The 23899-nt window shown below is 44.3% G+C and overlaps 1 pseudogene; it reads left to right on the top strand.

Moving 5' to 3' along the window:
- Positions 1-14361: 14361 nt before the first annotated feature.
- Positions 14362-15702, top strand: LOC129835192 (beta-1,3-galactosyl-O-glycosyl-glycoprotein beta-1,6-N-acetylglucosaminyltransferase 3-like; annotated as a pseudogene).
- The last annotated feature ends 8197 nt before the right edge of the window (positions 15703-23899 follow it).

Consider the following 23899-nt stretch of genomic DNA (forward strand, 5'->3'; position numbering starts at 1 on the left):
CCTCAACGCTATGGGTCAGTCATTCTCCCCTGACTAAATGGAGAGGAGGCAGCACTGAGCTAGCCTGCAACGTCACTTCCTAGAGAAGCGCTCAAACTACACATGCAATGTGTCTTAAAACTCCTTCATGTAGCAAGATGGTGACACGCTGAAATGACACCTCTTGATCTTCAAATGCGCCACTGAGCATTCTCATAGGAAACAATGGGGTGACGTCATCGATGGCTTCGTTGAACTATGCACATGAGGCATTTATAGGTTATATTCTTCAAGAGTCAATGGCTTTATATTATTCATTTAAAAGTCGACAAATGGAAAATGCAGTTGCAGATTGCCCAGCTGATGGAAAGGGTGGAAAACAGAGGCCGGGAGTGAATCCAGCCACAGAGGAAGAGGTTTTACTCAGCCCAAAATCTCTCCATGAAAATAAGCCCACAAAGTGAGGTCAATGAGAGTCTCAAATTTGGTCAACAAAAATGTAATTGCTAATTTTCTAAGTGAGGCTTATTTGATCGAAAAGGAGTTTCGTAATGGTTAGCTTGTTAGGAATACACTGATATGGATGCATACGCATTTCGGCAACTTTGAAAAAAACTACTTTATATAGCAGTTGTGCCTGTTGTCATAAAGATAGATAGAGGACTTATCATGGATATAACCTGTTTTAGCATGGACACTGCAATGGAGAGCTTCCACGATTTTAAAGTAGCCAACTGGGTGGGGATTCTTATGAGTTGGGACAATTGACTACTTTAAAATGGAGTCTCAATGGTTGCTGCCCATGCTGTCACAGACGCTATGATGGCACAGATACAAATATGAGTCCGCAATCTCTATGTCCGCAATCTCTATGAGCTGTTGTTCACACGCATATCTGCCCTCTCATTGGCTAGAATGGTCCCACCTGATCTCGCCTTCTCCCGTCTGCCTTCCATCTTTGAGGACATGTGTTTCCATTGTTAGATCGATCACACTTAAGGACAACAAAGTCAAGGTATTGGAGTGGCCTTCACAAAGCCCTGACCTCAAACCTATGGAAAATGTGTGGGCAGAACTGAAAAAGCATGTGCGAGCAAGAAGGCCTGCAAACCTGACTCATTTACACCAGCTCTGTCAGGAGGAATGAGCCAAAATTCATCCAACTTATTGTGGGAAGTTTGTGGAAGGCAACCCGAAACGTTTGACCCAAGTTAAACAATTTAAAGGCACTGCTACCAAATACTAATTGAGTGTATGTAAACTTCTGACCCAGTGGAATGTGATGAAAGAAATACAACCTGAAATAAATAATTCTCTCTACTATTATTCTGACATTTCACATTCTTAAAATAAAGTGGTGATCCTAACTTGACCTAAAACAGGGATTTTTACTGGGATTAAATGTCAGGAATTGTGAAAAACTGAGTTTAAATCTATTTGGCTAAGTTGTGTGTAAACTTTCGACTTCAACTGTAGGTTGATAGTAATTTAGGTGGCAAAGGTCATCTCCTTTGAGGGGAGGTACATGAGCCGCCTTCCAAACCTTGGGGATAGTACCAGATATAATCGTCAGGTATAAAATATGAGCCAAGGATTCTACTACAAACAAAGTGTTACCCAAATAACAGATATGCTATCCTGTTGTCTCTGTGACTCCCATAGAAAAGATATTGTTGAATCATGGCTCTCAGTGAAATTGCATTGTTATGACATATGTTGCCAAGAGCAAGTCCTGCATCGAAACCCTATTGTTACGTTCCCCAGTTTCTGTGTTCTGTTTTGTATTTGAGTGTGTGTTTCAGGAGATGGCTTCCTGAAGTACTCCCCAACCAGCTGATTGGTCAACCCCAGGCTAATTGGTGATTGGAGCTGACCCCGCCCCCTCGTCAAGAAGCAGCTGACTCTAATCACCATTGCCACCTGAAGATAAAAGCCAGTGTTCTGCCCCAGGAGTTTTGGAGAGAGAGGAGATGAGATTTGGAGTAGAGATTTGGAGATTGAGAGAGAAAAATTAGATTGTGATATAGTGTGGGTTGGGTATCAGAAAGTGTGGTATGTAATGTTGTTGTTGGTAGCAGTTTTTCTATGTCCTGTGTTTGTGAGTGTTTGTGAAATCATTAATAATTACTCTGTTTCATTTGTTCCCAGGGGGGAAGGAGAAGGCACTTTGGGAGTGCTTAGGCAAGAGGCCCGCGGGCATACATATACCCGTAGTATATTTACTGTCTAGACACACTAGGTAAGACCTGGGCGGACCACCCCCTGTATTTTGGTTAGGGCACCAGGCGGTGTTAAGTTAGGTAAGTTAAGTGGGTAGGCAGGTTAGATAGGAGAGGGGGAACTTTGATATTTACTTTCTTTGCTTTGGTTCCGTCCAGCCCCTTTTCCCCATATTACCGTGTAAGAAAATAAATTCTAGTAAACGGTAAATTCTGCTTTTGTGTCATCCTTACTCGCACCTACAGTCCATACCTCTTGCACTTCAGAGAGTTGAGTTGTAGCAGGGAGTTGCGTTCCCTCTTCTCAGAGGCGTGCGTAACACCTATTATAAATGAGCTAATTACACAACTTGACAGAAGCTTTGTGTTCAAAATTGCATCAAATAATTATCAATAATTCCTGACTAGAAAAGACTTGGGGACTTTATGGGTGTGAACTTTAGTACAGGGCTCGGGAGGGACAAGGACCTAAGTGGTGTAGGACCATAGCTGGGTGGGTGGGAAAGAGCAAGAAGCTACTAAAGATGTTGTGATTGTACGAGTTATCAAACAGCCCACACCCCCAGGGAAGCTCCATGTGCACATGATCATCTTTATCCAGTTGCACCTGATATGTACTCGTAACTACCATTGAAGTTGTCCTGGACGTTGTGTTGCAGTTGCTGTCCATTTTTGGTCAAGTACACACCAATTTTCTCATAAGACTTTCGTCCCATGGCGGTGAATCTGATGTAGTAGACTCCTTTCCCTCGTGCTCTGAAGACGCCTGTATCAAAGGAGATTCAGGGATAAACACTGTCCATTTCATAGACACCGGAGCAGCCTGTTGGACGTGTGTTTTAACAGTATATAAAGATTGTATGTGTTATCAGTATCGAGTACTGTTGCAACCCACTGGGCACACCATGTCATTTCAATGTGGAAATTTGGCTAATATTTGGTTGAGGCATTGATCAATGATATTTCAACCTTTATTCACCCAAATTTAAGTTTGCCTGCATTAAATTCCCCAGCCACTAGGAGCACTGCTTTTGGATGAGCATTATTATCCATGTCTGTCTTTACGACAGTTAATTCACTAGGCCTACACAGCATAAATAACACCAATGGAGGTTGTAAAAACTCATAATAGGGGTATTCAAATAAATCAATGAAGACTTATTTAAAATTTAATTTCACCCTCAATTTTGCCTTTCATGTAAAGTTGGTTTCACTACTCAGTAATATTTGCTATCTGAGCGTCATGTCTGTCATTACATGAAATTTACCCGTATCTGAAACTTTACTTCTTTGAAGAGCAGGCCTATCTTAAATAACTTTCCCGGCGCACCCGACGCAGTACCACCACAGGGTGACTCACAACACTGTGGTCAGAATGGACGTTAGGAAGAGCCCTCATCCAACCATCTTTAAGAAGACAATAGATGGTTGTTCCCAAATATATTTAGATGAATACAAATATATGGCTCTGGTTGTTCCTAAATCCATGTGAAAGATCACTTGAGTTTATTATGTCTAAACATCCACCATCATTTCCATCAGTAACATAGACTATTGTTTGTCTTTCTCTATCAAAATGCTATGGTTGAGTTTTGGTAGTTATTTTCTTCTGTTCATGGAATGATTTGTTTTCAAATTCCAAACAGGTTAAGTTCCAGCAAGTAGACGAAGAAGAAATTAATGCAATGGTCAAAGAGGTCTATAAATGCAATTTGAATTGATGAGGAACATTATGGTCGAAAAATTGCAAGATTATGCTATAATACTTTTATTGCATCAAATGGTTGTTTTATGCAACAGAATAGAGTATTCTTAACTGTTGTGTGTGTGTTCTACTGATGATGGGCCTCTGGGAGATAACACTGACAGGAGAGATTTACCATGTCTTTTGGGTGATAAAACCTAAAGAGCATTCCAGAGCATGAGTTAATGTTTCTGTTCCATACCGTATCAGGGAGAGATGGTCCCAGTTTGGAGTTGGAGGGCCAGACACTGGTCTCTACACAATGAAAACTGTTGACACAGCAGACCTGCTGCGCCAGCAGCATACCACCCTGCATACCACTGCAGGCTTGCTTCTGAAGCTAAGCAGGGTTGGTCCTGGTCAGTCCCTGGATGGGAGACCAGATGCTGCTGGAAGTGGTGTTGGAGGGCCAGTAGGAGGCACTCTTTCCTCTGGTCTAAAAAAAAAATATCCCAATGCCCCAGGGCACTGCCCTGTGTAGGGTGCCGTCTTTCGGATGGGACGTTAAACGGGTGTCCTGACTCTCTGAGGTCATTAAAGATCCCATGGCACTTATCGTAAGAGTAGGGGTGTTAACCCCGGTGTCCTGGCTAAATTCCCAATCTGGCCCTCAAACCATCATGGTCACCTAATAATCCCCAGTTTACAATTGGCTCATTCATCCCCCTCCTCTCCCCTGTAACTATTCCCCAGGTCGTTGCTGCAAATGAGAACGTGTTCTCAGTCAACTTACCTGGTAAAATAACGGTAAAATAAAAAATAAAATAAATAAAAAATACAGTCTGCTATATATTATAGGTATCTTTCATACAGATCTTAACCTTGTGACCCATTCTACATATCTGTTGTTCATCATGTACGTTGAAAGGGGTGTATCTTGGCTATAAAACCTTTGTACCTTTGTCTCGGGGCTCTCAACGAATCATCTGAGCGTGAACCTTCGACCAGCCATGACCAGCCATGATTATCGTAGAGCACTCAATCGATTCACTTTATGTCGAATAAATGTTGTGGATCTTAATGTTTTTCCTCATAATCCTGGACTATCTGACCACCATTTTATTACGTTTGCAATCGCAACAAATAATATGCTCAGACCCCAACCAAGGATCATCAAATCATCACGAGCCATGTGTTTAAGTTTGTGTCTACGGAGCCATTTACTTTATGTTCATATTCTTATCTTTTATTGTTTCTTACTGTTGCATTGTTGAGAAGGAACCTGCAAGTAAGCATTTCGTTGGACCATGTGTATCCTGTACATACGACTAATAAAACTAAACTTGTGTGTGCCTATGTGTATGTGTGCCAGGGTTGGGGTCAATTCCTTTTCAATTCAGTCAGTTCAGGAAGTGACCTGAAATTCAAAACCCACTTATAAATTCCCTCATTGCCGCTCTTTGAGAAAATAATTTGATTTCAAACTGGAATTTCTGTTTACTACCTCAATTGACAGAATTGAAATGGATTTGACCCCAACCCTGATGTGAGCGGAATATCAGTGACAATGCTCCCTCCTCTATCTGGCATTTGTGCGAGCTGATGTCTTCTGCTTTACAGCTGCTCTCTTGCTCCAAATGTTGCCAGACTTCTTATCTGAAGTGCTGACTGGCTTCTTCCTCTGTCGCTGCTACTTCAATTTAGGCCACTTGCACTGGCTCAGTTTCTGATCGAGACTATCCTTCCAGGAAAGGTACCTGAAGACCTGACTGGCATTGGCACTGGCCTCCACATGCTTCACAGCACTCTGTGGCAGATCTGGATGCTGCCGGGCCTGCTGGGTCAGCTCAGGACACGACTCAACCTTCTGTGTTAAGCCTAGACAACCAAACTTCCTCAGGATCATCTTGATCACAGAGGGTTTTCTGGGGTAGGAACATAGGATTGACTCCCAGAGCATGGTAAGCGGCTAGGACTTCTGAGTCAAGAGATGGAGCTGTGGTTGGGTTGTTGTCACCAGAGAACAGAGACTTGACTGGTAGACCACTATCAATATGGAGACTGAGGTTCTCTGAGGTGTGTCCTATGGTAACCTCAGCACACAGATTCAAGAAAATGTGTTTTCTCTCAGAAGAGACCACTCCTAGGGACACCTGAAAAATGGGGATAGTATTTAGATTTTACAAGCTTGTTGAATTTACACTATTTCTTAAAGACCCACTCCAGCCTCCCTAGCACCTCAGTTATCACCTGATTTACTTAACGAAAGGTGCATTTCAGTAGCTGGTGCAGATCTCCTCATGACAAGGCACAAGTGGATGGGTGGGCCTTTAGTCCTCTATTGCTCCTCTATTGTTCCAGCAAACAAGGGGGAATGCTGATGACATCTGAGTGAACCCATAAAAGAGACCAACTCCTTGAATAGATTTTTTTCCTTCTGAAAAACAGTATTTTGATGAAGTATGTTTACTTACATTTTTGGGACTTTTTAGAGTGGTTGTCATAGGCCTTCAGGCCAAATCAGTCCACTTTCTACTAATGTAGTTTATGAAAGTTAAATGCATAGCCGCGAGAAGTAAGAGTGTACCCTCAGCACACCCTGAAAAATCGGAAGAAATGTTGCAATATTTTTTGGGGATATTTTTTTTGTTGAAAAAATTCCCCAACAAAAGTAGTGCACTGGGCTTTTAATAGTTCTGTATTTGCGGAACAATAAAGCTGTCTCCTCCTGCTCAGTGTCATGCCCTGGCCTTAGTTATCTTTGTTTTCTTTATTATTTTGGTTAGGTCAGGGTGTGACAAGGGGGATTTATGTGTTTTGTCTTGTCTAGGGGTTTTGTATGTTTATGGGGTGTTCCCTAGTCTAGGTGTTTGTATGTCTATGGTTGCCTAGATTGGTTCTCAATTAGAGGCAGCTGTTAATCATTGTCTCTGATTGGGAACCATATTTAGGCAGCCATATTCTTTTGGGATTTTGTGGGTTATTGTCTATGTGTAAGTTGCCTGTGTCTGCACTTTCGTTTATAGCTTCACGTTCGTTTTGTTGTTTTTTGTATAGTTTGTCAAGTGTTCTTCGTTTCGGTAAATAAATAGAAGAATGTATTACTATCACGCTGCGCCTTGGTCCTCCTCTCTTCCTCCATACGACGAACGTGACAGAATAACCCACCACAACCGGACCAAGCAGCGTGAAAGGAAGGAACAGCGCTTTGTGGAGCAATGGACTTGGGAGGAAATATTAGTCGGCAAGGGACCATGGGAACAGCCGGGTGAATATCGCCGCCCCAAGGCAGAGCTGGAGGCAGCGAAAGCCGAGAGGCGGTATTATGAGGAGCTAGCTCGGCAGCGCGGCTGGAAGCCTGAGAGGCAGCCCCAAAAATTTCTTGGTGGGGAGGCACACGGGGAGTGTGACGAGTTCAGGGAGGAGACCTGCGCCAACTTCCCGTGCTTACAGTGAGGAGCCGAAGATGGAACCAGAGCCAGTCGGGGTGGAATTGGCGGTGAGCGAGGGGAGTGAAGCAGAGACTGTGAAGGAATTAATGGGGAAATTGGAGGAGAGTGAAATGAGGGAGTTGCTGTGTTGTTGCATGAGGCACAACATCCGCCCGACGGAGCGTGTCCGGGATTTGATGTTACCTGAGTCAGCTCTACATACTCGTCCCGAGGTGCGTTCTAACCGTCTGGTAATGACAGTGCCAGTCCCACGCACCAGGCCTCCTGTGCGCCTCCCTAGTCCTGCACCTCCTGTGGCAGCCCCACGTACGAGCTCTCCTGTGGCAGCCCCACGCACCAGTCCTCCGGTGCCGGCGCCACGAACCAGGCCTCCAGTTCCAGCACCCCGCACTCGCCTTGAGGTGCGTGTCTCCAGCCCAGTACCACCAGTGCAAACACCACGCACCAGGCTTCCTGTGCGTCTCCAGAGCCCTGTACGCCCTGTTTCTCCTCCCCGCACTCGCCCTGAGGTCCGTTTCCCCAGCCCGGTACCACCAGTTCCGGCACCACGCACCAGGCCTACTGTGCGCCTCCAGGGTTCAGTATGCCCTGTTCCTGCTCCCGTCTGTCCAGCGCCGGCTGAGCTGCCCGTCTGTCCAGCGCCGCCTGAGCTGCCCGTCTGTCCAGCGCCGTCTGAGCTGTTCGTCTGTCCAGCGCCGCCTGAGCTGCCCATCTGTCCAGCGCCGCCTGAGCTGTCCATCTGTCCAGCGCCACCTGAGCTGTCCGTCTGTCCAGCGCCGCCAGAGCCGCCCATCTGTCCTGAGCCGCTAGAGCCGTCCGTCAGTCCTGAGCCGCTAGAGCCGCCCGCCAGTCAGGAGCCGCCAGAGCCGCCCGCCAGTCAGGAGCCGCCAGAGCCGCCCGCCAGTCAGGAGCCGCCAGAGCCGCCCGCCAGTCAGGAGCCGCCAGAGCCCCCCGTCAGTCAGGAGCCGCCAGAGCCGCCCGCCAGTCCGGAGCTGCCTTTCAGTCCGGAGCTTCCCGTCAGTCCTGAGCTACCCCTCAGTCCTGAGTTACCCCTCAGTCCTGAGCTGCCTGTCAGTCCTGAGCTGCCTGTCAGTCCGGAGCTGCCCCTCAGTTCTGAGCTACCCCTCAGTCCTGAGTTACCCCTCAGTCCTGAGCTGTCCCTCAGTCCAGAGCTGCCCTTCAGTCCGGAGCTGCCTTTCAGTCCTGAGCTACCCCTCAGTCCGGAGCTACCCCTCAGTCCGGAGCTACCCCTCAGTCCGGAGCTACCCCTCAGTCCGGAGCTGCCTTTCAGTCCGGAGCTGCCTTTCAGTCCGGAGCTGCCTTTCAGTCCGGAGCTGCCCCTCAGTCCTGAGCTACCCCTCAGTCCTGAGCTACCCCTCAGTCCGGAGCTACCCCTCAGTCCGGAGCTGCCCCTCAGTCCGGAGCTACCCCTCAGTCCGGAGCTGCCCCTCAGTCCGGAGCTGCCCCTCAGTCCAGAGGCGCCCCTCCAGTCCAGTGGCGCTCTCTACAATGGTCTTCAGTCCGGGACCCGCTGCGAGGGTCCCCGCTCCAGAGGCGCGACCATAGCGGGTAATGACTATGGTGGAGTGGGGTCCACGTCCCGCACCCGAGCCGCCGCCGTAAGAAGGCCCACCCGGAGTCCGCACCTTTGGGGGGGGGAGGGGGGTACTGTCACGCCCTGGCCGTAGTTATCTTTGCTTTCTTTATTATTTTGGTTAGGTCAGGGTGTGACATGGGGGATTTATGTGTTTGCCTTGTCTAGGGGTTTTGTATGTTTATGGGGTGTTTTCTAATCTAGGTGTTTTATGTCTATGGTTTAGAAGAAAAAGAAACGCACACCTGTTTAGGCGAGGTGCTGGCTAGCGGAGTAGAAAACTTAAAAATAAAGGAGAGCCGCACACTCTAGTAGCTCAGATGCAAAAATATTTAATTTACCAACGTTTCGACAGGCAAGCTGTCTTCATCAGGGTACAATGTACCCTGTATTTTATGTATGTCTATGGTTGCCTAGATTGGTTCTCAATTAGAGGCAGCTGTTTATCAATGTCTCTGATTGGGAACCATATTTAGGCAGCCATATTCTTTTGGGATTTCGTGGGTTATTGTCTATGTGTAAGTTGCCTGTGTCTGCACTTTTCGTTTATAGCTTCACGTTCGTTTTGTTGTTTTTTGTATAGTTTGTCAAGTGTTCTTCGTTTCGGTAAATAAATAGAAGAATGTATTACTATCACGCTGCGCCTTGGTCCTCCTCTCTTCCTCCATACGACGAACGTGACACTCAGCATCACTCTGTTTCTCCAAACCTCAAATTTTGAAGTTGCTCCAAATGTCAGAAATTAAGGGTTAAGGTTTTTGATAAGGTCAAAACATAAAGTTTAGGCATTCATTCCGAAAATTTCAATTAAGGGTTTGGAATACGGAAAACAATTTAAAAATGAGTGTGTACCACTGGGATTAAACACGCAACCTTCAGATCCGGAGTCATGAGATTACGCACATCTGCCACCCCCGTCTACAACGCTCTAGCAAAACCCAAGCCCACCGCCCCTAGTGGGCAGTTTTGAAGGCATTTGCCGTCATCATTAGGACATAGACATATGTCCAATTTCAAAGTAAATCTTGTGTGATCTTCAGCCTGATGTGGTGACCATTGGGAAAGCAGCAGGTAAAATTAAAGAGTTTATATCTAATCTGTGCTTATCCCAAAATGTGTAATTATAACAGTGCACATGTAAATAATGTTTCAGAACCATGGACAGTACTGTAATTTGAGGTAAAGAAAAATAGAAGACAGCTGATTGCTAATTTCAGCTCCTTGGACACTGAACAGCGTGGCACACAGTGCCCCTCCCAGCTCCCAACATAGACGATTATGGCAATACTGCTCAAGATCTCTGGTATCTAGTAGTTTAACCATGCTCTGATGTACTACAATGGTATACTGACAAGGATCATTATGATATGACATGATAAGGGGGTCTTGAAAGTGCATTATAACAGCATCATGCAGGCCTTTGTAACACAGGTAACACACAGAGACAAAGCTCAACATAAGGCATGTCATAAACTCTTAAGACATGTTCTTGTTGATCATCTTTTATCTACAGCTCAATTTAAATGTCAATCTTTGAACATCTTTGCCCAAAAGTTCATATTCATTCATCATCATAGCACAACAAACTGCTTAATACCAATATAGAAATATATTACTTTTCTTTCCTCAAAAATGCATAAAACATTGTGTAAAAATATCATGAACATTTTTACATTTTAGTCATTTAGCAGATGCTCTTATCCAGAGCGACTTACAGTAGAGTGCATACATTTTACATACTGAGACAAGGATATCCCTACCGGCCAAACCCTCCCTAACCCAGACGACACTATGCCAATTGTGCGTCACCCCACGGACCTCCCGGTTGCGACAGAGCCTGGGTGTGAACCCAGCCCAGCCTGGGCGCGAACCCAGAGACTCTGGTGGCACAGCTAGCACTGCGATGCAGTGCCCTAGACCACTGTGCCACCCGGGAGACGAAGTCAACAACAACAAAAAATACCCACAATCCTCTAAAAAGGAGCCACGTGTTAAGTTGTTGCAAGAACATAACATTCTTAAGTTGAGAGAAAATATTATGCAAGTTGTTTTTACATGCAAGTAATCATTCAGATCTTGCAGTTGTCACGACTCCGACCGAAGGTGGCTCCCCTTCCCGTTCGGGTGGCGCTCGGCGGTGCCACTGTTTCTTTCTCCCCCTCCTTGTATGTTGATTGATTACACCTGTTATGAGTTGTGGTGATTGGTAGGGCTTCATTAGTCAGCCGGCCCGCCTGTTTCTTTGTGCGGGATTGTTTTGGTGTAACTTTTGTGTACGTTTGAGACGAACGTGTTTGTTCCTGTTCGTGGGTTTTTTGCAGTGGTGGGCCGTCAGGGCCCTGAAAGACTTTCTGTGCTGGCCTAAACATCATCAGAATATAAAAAAAATTTAAATACATTTTCCCACAAATATGTATTAAAATATTCCCCAGAGTAAGAGTTATACTCTTAATTTCATAGCTTTCCTCTTGATTGCACTGCTTCCAGCCCCAGGTTGAGATTTGGAGGGCTGGTCTTTATGTTAGATCTTTCATCCAATCATATTCAGCCATCATGTGTTGCCAGGGGTCTAAAATCTGCCCTCAGGCCTTCAGAATCAACAGTGCGGGCGCTCGTAGCTTATAGTGAATGGAAATGAAAATTTTGTGTCAACCAATCAGCTTTAGAGTTGGCTATTGTACGCCTGCTGGCTGGCTCCAGTGTTACACAGGAGCCAGCTAGCAGGCGTAGTGCGTGCACATCTTTTGATTGGATTACCAATATTGAGAGGCAGGTCCTATGGAGATCTAGGAAACTGAATTTGATAAACGAATTAATTTGCGTACTACTAAGCTGTTTTTTCAACCCACAATGGTGGAAGGAGGAGAAGATATCGATTTGGTCGAGGATATAATTATAACGCCATTCTCAAGACGAACTTTTCAAGAAAAGTTAGACATTGTAAGGAGAGGTCGCCCGACGCCACAAAGCCTGTCACAGGCGGGAAAGGGCTTTGTTCGCTCGCCACTTTCAAAGTTTCAACTACGAGCGCTGTCAATGGCTCACAGGCTCCTTGGCTCCGAGAAGCACTGCAAACTGTACTGCTGGGAATGCCTATTATTTGCAAGTGATCGATTTGGTGTTTGGAGCCACACTGGCTTTGCAAACTTGAGTTGTCTAACCAAGGCAGCAACGAGACACCAAAGTACGGCTGGGCACTAACAAGCAATGGTGCTTTTGAAAACTTTTGGGGACACCGGAGTGGATCTACAGCTCAAAGAACAAGCGCGCAGGGCAACGGAGCTGCACAATGAAAAGGTGAAGGGAAATATTGAAAAGACTCATTGATTGTGTCATGTTTTTGGGTAAACACTGTTTACCCAAAAATGTCAATTTGTCAATTTCAAGGTGACGCAACGCCTGGTTATACTGCGTTTCTGTCTAAATGTATAGTGTCTAGAGCCATGGCTAAAGATGGTAATAAGAGGTGGATTAATTCGGGTGGGACTGTGTAGTACCTCACTGAATGGTAATAAGAGGTGGATTAATTCGAATGGTAATAAGAGGTGGATTAATTCGGGTGGGACTGTGTAGTACCTCACTGAAGGCCCAGGCCCCAGGCCCAAGGCAAGACACTGGTTTTTTGCTATACTGTTTCAGTCCCTGAGTTTGGGGCGTTTGTTTTGTTCGGCACCCAGTGGTTTTGTGAGGTGGCCTGTGTCCGCCATTTGTGCAATAAAGAGCACTATTTTGAACTCTCTGTTTCCTGCACCTGACTTCAGACCTACGACACCCAGATCGTTACAGCAGTATATTAAATTGATTTAACATTTTCAAAAGTCAAGCTTTTTTAACACAAAAATTAAGTAAAACCAGAAACATGCATTTTTTTGTGAAAATAATAGCATTTACCAAGCCACTGAATTATTTTTTACACAATGCATCACCAGGAGGTTTGGACTTTACCACCACCTTCTCAGAAGGAAATCATTCAGCAGAAATGACATACTGTTTGACTGTGTCATTTGTCACTACAACTGTCAAGCAAAGCTTTGTTATTGCCTCTCTAATGACACAATTGAAGCGATAAGGAAAGCTGTGATGGGAATTTCAGTTAACTTCCTGAATTGATCTACTGTAATTGACCCCAACCATTTCCCTACCATAACTCGCTCCAATGTCGTTTTCAGGTTACTTCCTGATTTGAGTGAATTGACCACAACCAACCCCAGTCTCTCATGACAGGTTTATCTATTACAATTAGTAGCTGGAGATTTGGTCCTGGTTGCCAAGATGACATCCAACCATGACCTGCATATGGCCAACTGTTTAAGATGTTCATAATTCTATATGAAAAAAATATATATTGTAATATCCAATAACATTGGTTGCGTCGGGTAAATTGGTTAGAATTGTGTAATTTAGAGCACCATGCCATTCATTGGAACTGCTGAAAATGTTGGTATTGTAGGATAGTATTTCATTTCAACCCACATTTGTTCCAAGTTTAGTACCTTTTAATTAAAAGTATTTCTAGACAGTATAAAGCCATGCCTACTAAAGTTAATGATTACCTACTCATTTTAAAGTGAGGTGTTGTAACGCTCGTCCTCCTCCTCGTCTGAGAATGAGCAAGGATCGGACCAATATGCAGCGTGGTATGTATCCATAGTATATTTATTTGTGAAAGACGAACATGAAGAACACTTGACAAAATACAAAATAACAAAACGACGTGAACAGACCTGTCCTTGAGAACATAAAACAAGAACAGGAAGGAACACACTAACGAACGAACGAACGAAACAGTCCCGTGTGGCACAAACACTGACACAGGAACAATCACCCACAAACAAACAGTGAGAACAGCCTACCTTAATATGGTTCTCAATCAGAGGAAACGTAAAACACCTGCCCCTGATTGAGAACCATATCAGGCTAATTGAAAATGAACCCAACATAGAAACACATAACATAGAATGCCCACCCCAACTCACGCCCTGACCATACTAAACAAAGACAAAACAAAGGAAATAAGGTCAGGAACGTGACAGGTGTGTGTGTGTGTGTGTGTGTGTTTAACAGAAGTGCTCCCAGGCTATGGTCTGCACAAATACTAATAATACATACAGTACCAGTCAAAAGTATTGTATGTCTCCAACAATATTGATTGCGTTGGGTAAGTGGGTTAGAATTGTGTAATTCAGAGCATCATGCCAATACTTGGAAATGCTGAAAGTGTGGTATTGTAGGTTAATAATTCATTTTCAACCACATTTGTTCCAAGTTAAGTACTTTTCAATTTCAGTAGCCATGCCTACTAAAGTTAATGATTACCTACTCACTTTAAACTGAGTTGAGTGTGTGTGTGACATTCATTATTTAACAGCAGTGCTCCCGGACTATGGTCTGCACAAATGCTAATAATACATACTGTAGATAGATAGTTTTGTTATGGGTCCTCTTAGGTCATCAACATCACATATATGCTTCTTCAGAAACATCTTTCTCATCCTAATGTCTGCTTTAATCTCTCTTCTCCTATGGAACACTCTGAGACGCCCAACCTGTTCTGAGAGAAGCCCGCTCCCAGCACCTGACCTCCTGCCACAAGACTACGCAGACGACCTGCCAGCCTGCTCTGCTATCATCAAAGGAGACCTGAAGGGCATCGACAAGGAGCAGCTCAGAAGACTTCTGAAAACAAAGAATAAGCCCAAGCTTCTGTCTGAGGCGTTCTATCACGACGTGACCCGAAACTGTAAAACGTACGTTACAGACAGAGGGTTCGTCATGATGCCGCTGAGTGTGGAGGAGAGAGACTTCCCCATCGCCTACTCCATGGTGGTCCATGAGAAGATTGAGATGTTTGAGCGACTCCTGCGTGCAGTGTACACACCTCAGAATGTATATTGCGTGCATGTGGACCAGAAATCCTCAGAGGAATTCAAGACTGCAGTAAAGGCTATTGTGACTTGTTTTACCAATGTGTTTGTGGCAAGTAAGACAGAGAGTGTGGTTTATGCATCGTGGTCTCGAGTGCAGGCAGATCTAAACTGTATGAAGGACCTGTTGAAGTCACCTGTTCAGTGGAGGTACCTGCTCAATACCTGAGGAACAGATTTCCCCATTAAAACCAACGCAGAGATGGTTCAGTCACTCAAACTGCTCAACGGGAGGAACAGCATGGAGTCTGAGACCACCGTCGACTATAAGAAACGCCGGTGGCAGTATCAGCACAATATAACCAATAACATAGTAGTCAGAACGAGCATTACGAAGAGCCTTCCTCCAATCAGCACCCCCATGTTCTCCGGAAATGCCTATTTCGTGGTCTCCAGGGACTTTGTCCATCACGTGTTTGACAGCCAGGAGGTTCGGGCCCTGCTGGAGTGGGAGAGGGACACCTACAGTCTTGATGAGCACCTGTGGGCCACTCTGCAGCGCATGCCCTCAGTGCCAGGGTCTAACCCTCCTCACGTCAAGTACCATGAATCAGACATGAACGCCATCGCTCGCATGGTGAAGTGGAGTTCCCTGGAAGGAGATGTGAGGAAAGGAGCCCCATATCCACCCTGCTCCGGTGCCTCCAGGAGAGCTGTGTGTGTCTACGGGGCTGGAGATCTCCGGTGGCTCCTACAACACCACCACCTCATCGCTAACAAGTTTGACCCAGAGGTGGATGATGTAGCCATTAGATGTCTGGAGTCATACCTTCGTTTCAAAGCAACATATGGTTCACCTGGAAGTATCTGGAAAAAGCTACGAAATGAGAAAGGGTTGCACATACAGTAATGTAAAAAAAAAATATTGTGTTTTGGTATCATTTTTATATGTGGTTGTTTTACCTGTTGAATTGAATGCACTGATTGGAAGAGGCTATGGACAAGAGCATCTGCTAAGTTATACCTAAAATGTCATGTTGCATTTAGAATACACTCTCTAAACAACTTATATATATACACAGTCTCTATGATGTCAATATAGGTTGAAAAAAAAAATCATAATTGGGGTGTTCAAATAAAAATGATTTATTTACAACCTATAAGATGTTGGGAATAGTTGCACAGGAGAGCCTGAAACTAATGAAACACCCTAACCCTGTTCAATGTCAGCAGCAATTTCCGATGAGAAATTAGACAGTCAGAGGATTTTCTTCTGAATAACTGGTCAGGGTATACCACGTTCCATTCAGCTTCAGGCAACTTTGATGTAAGGCTTGATCACACCTGTACTGACTACTTCTGTCCGTCATGCCCATTGTTGCTTGTTGATTGTTCACTAGAAAAGGCAATCACTTGGTTGCGGTCAGTGATAAACTTGGATAGCTGTGGATTAGTGAGGAATGTGGGCTGAGGTCAGGTCAGACGAAGAGAGAAGGAACCGTTTTATTACACACTTCACCTGTCGAGCAGCAAAGATGTAGTGTTTAGAGGTGCGAATAGGAGACTCTGCCTAAAGGAGGGTATAAATAATGGTGCTGGTGGGAACATGTTTTTGTCTTTTCAGCTGTTTGACCCAGTGGGTGAATAAACTTGGTTTGAGCTTTGACTAGTTTGTCAGAACCTAACACCTTGTTACAATAGCCTAAATATATAATATGATTGACACAACCGTAGTAATCATCATGAAACAGCCTTGGAAGTGCCATAAGTGCAAGCCAACATAATTCATTATTTTATGAACATGTTTAACTGCAGTGATATGGATTAATTAATCAGTCTAGGCTGAAAATACAGTGCATTCGGAAAGTATTCAGACCCCTTGACTTTTTCTTGTTACAGCCTTATTCTAAAATGGATTCAAATGTTTTTCCCCTTATCAATCTACACACAATACCCCATAAAAACAAAGCAAAAACTGGATTTTATTAATGTTAGCACATAAAATAAAAAATAAAAAACTGAAATATCACATTTGCATAAGTATTAAAAACTTTTTACTCAGTGCTTTGTTTTAGCACCTTTGGCAGTGATTACAGCCACGAGTCTTCTTGGGTATGACGCTACAAGCTTGGCACACCTGTATTTGGAGAGTTTATCCCATTCTTCTCTGCAGATCCTCTCAAGCTCTGTCAGGTTGGATGGGGAGAGTTGTTACACAACTATTTTCCGGTCTCTCCAGAGATGTTCGATCGGGTTCAAGTCTGGGCTTCTCAAGGACATTCAGAGACTTGTCCCGAAGCCACTCCTGCGTTATCTTGGCTGTGTGCTTAGGGTAGGTGAACCTTCGCCCCAGTCACCACCATGATTCATGGTAGGGATGGTGCCAGGTTTCCTCCAGATGTGACGCTTGGCATTCAGGCCAAAGAGTTCAGTCTTGGTTTCATCAGACCAGAGAATCTTGTTTCTCATGGTCTGAGAGACTTAAGGTGCGTTTTGGCAAACTTCAAGCGGGCTGTCATGTGCCTTTTACTGAGGAATTGCGTCCATCTGGCCACTCTCCCATAAATTCCTGATTGATGGAGTGCTACAGAGATGGTTGTCCTTCTGGAAGGTTCTCCTATCTCCACAGAGGAACTCTAGAGCTTTGTCAGAGTGACCATCAGGGTTCTTCTCCCCCGATTGCTCAGTTTGGCCAGGTGGCCAGCTCTAGGAAGAGTCTTGGTGGTTCCAAACTTCTTCCATTTAAGAATGATGGCGCCCACTTTGTTCTTTGGGATCTTCAATGCTGCAGAAATGTTTTGGTACCCTTCTAAACTAAATGGAAGTGGTTCTGGATAAGAGTGTCTGCCTTATCATTAGACAGTATTGATGACGTCAATGGAGGTTGTAAAAAAACCTCATATGACGGGTGTTCAAAGAACTTTTGCCCCCTCAATTTTGCCTTTCATGTCTCTAAAAAGTGGGCTGCATTGTTTGTCACTTCCAAACCAAATAAACTGTTCACCTCAAGTAAATAAATGACAATATTGCTTGGCTAGTTGCCTTACTCTTTAACTCTCCTTTTCATTTGAAGAGAATGCCACCTGCTGATTGAAATGTGATATCAAATAGTCCTAAACTGCCCATTTGAATTGATAAGGAACATTTCATGATCTCTTTTTTTCATGATAGCCATTTAACCCACTTTAGCAGACATTGTTGAACAAAGTGCTCATTCTACTAGCAGAAAGTGGCGGTAGAGCTGTAAGCATTGCATTTCCCTCTGACATTAAGGGTGATGCACGTGAATTATCTCTGGATGGAATGGCTAATGACATCTTTGAACGTAAATTTGCCCAACAGTTTTGATATCCGTTCATCATGATCCATTAAACCTCATGGGACAGCAAACTGCTTAATATTCATATAGGAAGTCCTCTTGAGCACTTGTGGTCCACTCTGCAGTGCAGGCCCTCGGTTCCAGGGTCTAACCCTCCCCACATCAAGTACCATGAATCAGACATGAAGCTATTGCTCGCATGATGAACTTACCTGGAAGGAGATGTGATGAAAGGAACCCATATACACTCTGCTCTGGTGCCTCCAGGAGAGCTGTGTGTGTCTACTGGGCTGGAGGTCTCTGGTGGCTCTTACAACACCACCATCTCATCGCTAACAAGTTTGACCCAGAGGTGGATGATGTAGCCATTTGATGTCTGGAGTCATACCTTCATTTCAAAGCAACATATGGTTAAGATAGGAGTGTCTGCTTAGTTATACCAAAAGCATATAGGTATGGCAATAAATAGGCCATAGTAGCGAAGTAATTACAATTTAGCAAATCAACACTGGAGTGATAGATGTGCAGATGATGATGTGCAAGTTGAAAGACTGGTCTGCAAAAGAGCAAAAAAAGTAAATAAAAACATTATGGGCATGAGGTAAGTAGTTGGATGGTCTATTTACAGATGGGCTGTACAGCTGAAGCGATCGGAAAGCTGCTCAGATAGCTGATGCTTAAAGTTAGTGAGGGAGATATAAGTCTCCAACTTCAGCGATTTTTACAATTCGTTCCAGTCATTGGCAGCAGAGAACTGGAAGGAAAGGCAGCCAAAAGAGGTTTTGGCTTTGGGGATGACCAGTGAGATATACCTGCTGGAGCGCGTGCTACGGGTGTGTGTTGTTATGGTGACCAGTGAGCTGAGATAAGGCGGAGCTTTACCTAGCAAAGACTTATAGATGACCTGGAGCCAGTGGGTCTGGCGAATATGTAGCGAGGGCCAGCCGACGAGAGCATACAGGTTGCAGTGGTGGGTGGTATATGGGGCTTTGGTGACAAAACGGATGGCACTGTGATAGACTGCATTTAGTTTGCTGAGTAGAGTGTGGGAGGCTATTTTGTAAATGACATCACCGAAGTTGAGGATCGGTATGATAGTCAGTTTTACGATGGTATGTTTGGCAGCGTGAGTGAAGGAGGCTTTGTTGCGAAATAGGAAGCCAATTCTAGATTAAATTTTGGATTGGAGATGTTTAATATGAGTCTGGAAGGAGGGTTTACAGTCTACCCAGACACCTAGGTATTTGTAGTTGACCACATATTCTAAGTCAGAACTGTCCAGAGTAGTGATGCTAGTCGGGTGGGCGGGTGCGGGCAGCGACCGGTTGAAGAGCATGCATTTGGTTTTACTAGCGTTTAAGAGCAGTTGGAGGCCACGGAAGGAGTGTTGTATGGCATTGAAGCTCGTTTGGAGGTTTGTTAACACAGTGTCCAAAGAAGGGCCAGATGTATACAGAATGATATCGTCTGCATAGAGGTGGATTAAGGAATCACCCGCAGCAAGAGTGACATCGTTGATATATACAGAGAAAAGAGTCGGCCCGAGATTTGAACCCTGTGGTACCCCCATAGAGACTGCCAGAGGTCCGGACAACAGGCCGCCCGATTTGACACACTGAACTCTATCTGAGAAGCAGTTGGTGAACCAGGCGAGGCAGTCATTTGAGAAACCAAGGCTGTTGAGTCTGCCGATAAGAATACATTGATTGACAGAGTCGAATGCCTTGGCCAGGTCGATGAAGACGGCTGCACAGTACTGTCTTTTATCGATGGCGGTTATGATATTGTTTAGTACCTTGAGCGTGGCTCAAGTGCTCCCGTGACCAGCTCGGAAACAAGATTGCACAGCGGAGAAGGTACGGTGGGATTCGAAATGGTCAGTGATCTGTTTGTTAACTTGGCTTTCGAAGACTTTAGAAAGCCAGGACAAGATGGATATTGGTCTGTAACAGTTTGGGTCTAGAGTGTCACCCAATTTGAAGAAGGGGATGAACGCGGCAACTTTCCAATCTTTAGGAATCTTGGACGATACGAAAGAGAGGTTGAACAGACTGGTCATAAGGGTTGCAACAATGGTGGCAAATAATTTTAGAAAGAGAGGGTACAGATTGTCTTGCCCAGCTGATTTGTATGGGTCTAGGTTATACAGCTCTTTCAGAACATCTGCTATCTGGATTTGAGTGAAGGAGAAGCTGGGGAGGCTTGGGCAAGTAGCTGCGGGGGGTGTGGAGCTGTTGGCCGGGGTTGGGGTAGCCAGGAGGAAAGCATGGCCAGCCGTAGAGAAATGCTTATTGAAATTCTCGATTATCGTGGATTTATCAGTGTTTCCTAGCCTCAGTGCAGTGGATAGTTTTAGGGAGCGTTTGACAGTGAAGAGGGGTGGTTGTTTGATCGCGGACCCATAGCGGATGCAGGCAATGATGCAGTGATCGCTGAGAGCCTGATTGAAAGCAGCAGAGGTGTATTTGGATGGCAAGTACGATATCGCACCCGACGCCGTTCCACCACAGGGTGACCCACAACACTGTGGTCAGAATGGGCGTTATGAAGAGCCCTCATCCAACTATCTATAAGAAGACAATAGATGGTTGTTCCCAAATATATTTAGATGAATACAAATATATGGCTCTGGTTGTTCCTAAATCCATGTGAAAGATCACTTGAGTTTATTTTGGCTTGCTATGCTATGGCTCAACATCCACCATCATTTCCATCAGTAACATAGACTATTGTTTGTCTTTCTCTATCAGAATGCTATGGTTGAGTTTTTGTATTTGTTTTCTTCTGTTCATGGAATAATTTGTTTTCACATTTTTTCACTGTTTCCAAAAAGGTTAAGTTCCAGAAAGTAGACGAAGAAGAAGTTAATGCAATGGTCAAATAGGTCTATGATGCCCATTTGAATTGATGAGGAACATTTCATGACCTCTTTTCCGTTATATATTGTTTGTTTTTGAAAGCCATTTGTATTGTTACACAGTCACTAAACTCAGTGGTAATATTGTACCATCACCCTATTTTATTCCTATCCGGGCCTGGCCAGTTTGATGTGCAGTTCTCCTTTCTCTCATGACAAATGTTTACATGTAACTCACATGTAAATTGTGGAATCAAAGTACATAACTGACAGATGTTATACTAATTAACCCCCCCCCCCCCCCCCCCTATATAAAAAATAAGTATATGATGATGTAATCCTCACGAGCCATGTGTTTAAGTTTGTGTCTGCAGAGCCATTTACTTTATGTTCATATTCTTATCTTTTATTATTTCTTACTGTTGCATTGTTGAGAAGGAACCTGCAAGTAAGCATTTCGTTGGACAGTATGTACCATGTGTCTCATATACATATGACTAATAAAACTAAAAGTGTGTGTGACTATGTGTATGTGTTCCAGGGTTGTGGTCAATTCAGGAAGTTAAGTGAAATTCAAATTCCACTAAAGAATTCCCTCATTGCCGCTCTTTGAGAAAAAAAATTGAATTCAAACTGGAATTTATGTTTACTTCCTCAATTGACAGAATTGAAATGGAATTGACCCCAAACTCTGATGTGAGCGGAATATCAGTGACAATGCTCCCTTCTCTATCTGGCATTTGTGCGAGCTGATGTCTTCTGCTTTACATCAGCTGGCTGCTCTCTTGCTCCAAATGTTGCCAGACTTTTTATCTGAAGTGCTGACTGGCTTCTACCTCTGTCGCTGCTGCTTCAGTTTAGGCCTCTTGGACTGGCTCAGTTCCTGATCGAGACTATACCTCAGCTGCTTCCAGGAAAGGTACCCGGACACCTGACTGGCATTGGCACAGGCCTCCACATGCTTCACAGCACTCTGTGGCAGATCTGGATGCTGCAGGGCCTGCTGGGTCAGCTCAGGACACGACACAACCTTCTGAGTTAAGCCTAGACAACCAAACTTCCTCAGGATCATCTTGATCACAGAGGGGTTTCTGGGGTCAGCATACAGGGTTGACTCCCAGAGGACTGTGGCCTTGCGCTGGTCAGCAGTTCCAGCACGGTAAGTGGCTTGGACTTTGGAGTCAAGATATGGAGCTGTGGTCGGGTTGTTCTCACCTGAGAACAGAGACTTGACTGGTAGTCCACTTTCAATATGGAAACTGAGGTTCTCTGAGGTGTGTCCTACGGTAACCTCAGCACACAGATCCAAGAAAATGTGTTTTCTCTCAGAAGAGAGAATTAGAAGAGATTTTAATCCTATGGACACCTGAAAAATGGGGATAGTATTTCGATTTTACAAGCTAGTTGAATTTACACTATTTCTTAAAGACCTACTCCAGCCTCCCTAGCACCTCAGTTATCACCTGATTTACTTAACAAAAGGTGCATTTCAGTAGTTGGTGCAGATCTCCTCATGACATGGCACAAGTGGATGGGTGGGCCTTTTGTCTTCTATTGCTCCTCTATTGTTCCAGCAATCAAGGGGGAATGCTGATGACATCTGAGTGCACCAATCAGAGAGACCAACTCCTTGAATACATTTGTTTCTTCTCCTGAAAAACACTATTTTGCTCAAGTATGTTTACTTTACCCTTACGTGCCGGTACTTTACTGTATATATACTCAGAATAGCTTTTTCAATGGTGGAAGTAAAACAAATAGCTAATTAATAAGATAATTATTTTGACTTTTTAGAGTGTTTGTCATAGGTCAAACCAGGTCAAACCAGTCCACTTTCTACTAATGTAGTTTATGAAAGTTAAATCAGGAAGGCTGGTCTGAATGCATAGCTGTGGGAAGTAGGGGTTCACCATCAGCACCCCCTGAAAAATCTGAAGAAATGTTGTAATATTTTTAGTTGATATTTTTTTTTTGGGGGGGGGGGGGGGGGGGGGGGGGGATTCCCAACAAAAGTAGTGCACTGTGTTATTAATAGTTATGTATTAGCGGACCAATTAAGCCGTGTCCTCCTGCTCAGCATCATTCTGTTTCTCCAAACCTCAAATTTTGAAGTTGCTCCAAACGTCAGCAGTTAAGTGTTAAGGTTTTTGAGAAGGTCAAAACATAAAGTTTAGGCATTCATTACGAATTGTTAACCTTTCTGAACCACCAATCCCGGATCCGGGATAATTGTCATCAGAAAGGCTGACTAGCATAGCGTAGCATAGCGCCACAGGTAAATAATATTACTAGAAAATATTCATATTCATGAAATCACAAGTGCAATATTGCAAAACACAGCTTAGCCTTTTGTTAATCCACCTGTCGTCTCAGATTTTGAAATTATGCTTTACAGCGAAAGCAATACAAGCGTTTGTGTAAGTTTATCGATCGCTCGACAAAACAATAAGTACACTTAGCATCAGGTAACTTGGTCACGAAAATCAGAAAAGCAATCAAATTAATCGTTTACCTTTGATGATCTTCGGATGTTTTCACTAACGAGACTCCCAGTTAGACAACAAATGTTCCTTTTGTTCCATAAAGATATTTTTTATATCCAAATACCTCCGTTAGTTTGCTGCGTTATGCCCAGGAATCCACCGGAAAGAGCGGTCATGACAACGCAGACAAAAATTCCAAATTATATCCATAATATCCACAGAAACATGTCAAACGTTTTTTATAATCCATCCTCAGGGTGTTTTTCAAATATCTATTCGATAATATATCAACCGGGACAGTTGGCTTTTCACTAGGACCGGGAGTAACAATGGCTGCCTTTCCCTTTTGCGCACAACTCACTCTGAGAGCCCCCACCTATCCACTTACGCAATGTGGTCGTTCACGCTCATTCTTCAAAATAAAAGCCTGAAACTATGTCTAAAGGCT

The sequence above is a fragment of the Salvelinus fontinalis genome, chromosome 3, assembly GCF_029448725.1.
Source record: "Salvelinus fontinalis isolate EN_2023a chromosome 3, ASM2944872v1, whole genome shotgun sequence".
Taxonomy (NCBI): domain Eukaryota; kingdom Metazoa; phylum Chordata; class Actinopteri; order Salmoniformes; family Salmonidae; genus Salvelinus; species Salvelinus fontinalis.